The sequence below is a fragment of the Tachypleus tridentatus genome, chromosome 3, assembly GCF_004210375.1.
Source record: "Tachypleus tridentatus isolate NWPU-2018 chromosome 3, ASM421037v1, whole genome shotgun sequence".
NCBI classification, from domain to species: Eukaryota; Metazoa; Arthropoda; class Merostomata; order Xiphosura; family Limulidae; genus Tachypleus; species Tachypleus tridentatus.
Genome location: NC_134827.1, coordinates 103,039,827 through 103,041,704, shown reverse-complemented (window position 1 = coordinate 103,041,704; position 1,878 = coordinate 103,039,827). Strand labels below are relative to the sequence as shown.

At 31.6% G+C, this 1,878-nt stretch overlaps 1 pseudogene across 1 annotated transcript in view; it reads right to left on the bottom strand.

Moving 5' to 3' along the window:
- The window catches only part of LOC143245935 (ecotropic viral integration site 5 ortholog-like), an 18,853-nt pseudogene extending 18,660 nt beyond the window's left edge, over positions 1 to 193 (bottom strand). Inside the window, exon 1 of the transcript XR_013025706.1 lies at positions 86 to 193. The product of XR_013025706.1 is annotated as an ecotropic viral integration site 5 ortholog-like (transcript). The remainder of the gene's footprint in view (positions 1 to 85) is intronic.
- Positions 194 to 1,878: the final 1,685 nt, after the last annotated feature.

The window sequence follows — 1,878 nt, the reverse complement described above, 5'->3', positions numbered from 1 at the left end:
TTGAATCATGCCTTGGCTCCTCATTACTGGCCTGTTAATGTTGAAACCGGAACAATTTGAATTATGGGTTTGGTTCTCATTATGCCTGTTGATGCTGATATAGGAACATACATTGAATTATGGGTTTGGTCTCATTATGCCCTGTGCTAATGCTGGAATCGGAATAATCTGAATTATGGGTTTGGCTCTTCATTATGCCTCCTGTTAATGCTGGAAATAGGAATACATTGAATTATTGGTTTGGTTTCATTATGCTCTGTCAATGTTGAAATCGGAATAATTTGAATTATGGGTTTGCCTTTCATTATACTTTCGTCAATGTTGAAATAGGAACACATTGAATTATGGGTTTGGTTCTCATTATGCCCTTCAATGTTGAAATCAGAATAATTTGAATTATGGTTTGGTTTCACTTATGTCCTGTTAATGTTGAAATAGGAATACATTGAATTATGTGTTTGGTCTTCATTATGCCTGTTAATGCTGAAATAGGAATACATTGAATTATGGGTTTGGCTCTTATTATGCTCTGTCAATGCTGAAATCGGAATAATTTGAATTATGGGTTTGGTTCTATTACGCTCCTGTCAATGTTGAAACCAGAATAATTTGAGTTATGTGGTTTGGTTTCATTATGCCTGTTAATGTTGAAATAGGAATAATTTGAATTATGGGTTTGGTTTCATTATGCTCTGTCAATGTTGAAATAGGAATACATTGAATTATGGGTTTGGTTTCACTTATGCCCTGTTAATGTTGAAATAGGAATACGTTGAATTATGGGTTTGGTTTCATTATGCTCTGTCAATGTTGAAATCAGAATAATTTGAATTATGGGTTTGGTTTCATTATGCTCTGTTAATGTTGAAATAGGAATACATTGAATTATGTGTTTGGTTTCATTATGCTCTGTTAATGCTGAAATAGGAATACATTGAATTATGGGTTTGGTTTCATTATGCTCTGTCAATGTTGAAATCGATACATTGAATACATTGAATTCATGGGTTTGGTTTCATTATGCTCTGTCAATGTTGAAATCAGAATAATTTGAATTATGGGTTTGGTTTCATTATGCTCTGTTAATGTTGAAATCGGATTAATTTGAATTATGGGTTTGGTTTCATTATGCTCTGTTAATGTTGATATAGGAATACATTGAATTATTGGTTTGGTTTCATTATGCTCTGTCAATGTTCAAATCAGAATAATTTGAATTATGGGTTTGGTTTCATTATGCTCTGTTAATGTTGAAATCGGAATAATTTGAATTATGTGTTTGGTTTCACTATGCCTGTTAATGCTGAAATAGGAATACATTGAATTATGGGTTTGGTTTCATTATGCTCTGTCAATGTTGAAATCAGAATAATTTGAATTATGGGTTTGGTTTCATTATGCCTGTTAATGTTGAAATCGGAATAATTTGAATTATGGGTTTGGTTTCATTATGCTCTGTTAATGTTGATATAGGAATACATTGAATTATTGGTTTGGTTTCATTATGCTCTGTTAATGTTGAAATAGAATACATTGAATTATGGGTTTGTTTTCATTATGCTCTGTTAATGTTGAAATCGGAATAATTTGAATTATGGGTTTGGTTTCATTATGCTCTGTTAATGTTGAAATAGGAATACGTTGAATTATGGGTTTGTTTTCATTATGCTCTGTTAATGTTGAAATCGGAATAATTTGAATTATGGGTTTGGTTTCATTACGCTCTGTTAATGTTGAAATCGGAATAATTTGAATTATGGGTTTGGTTTCATTATGCTCTGTTGATGTTGATATAGGAATACATTGAATTATGGGTTTGGTTTCATTATGCTCTGTTAATGTTGAAATCGGAATAATTTGAATTATGGGTTTGGTTTC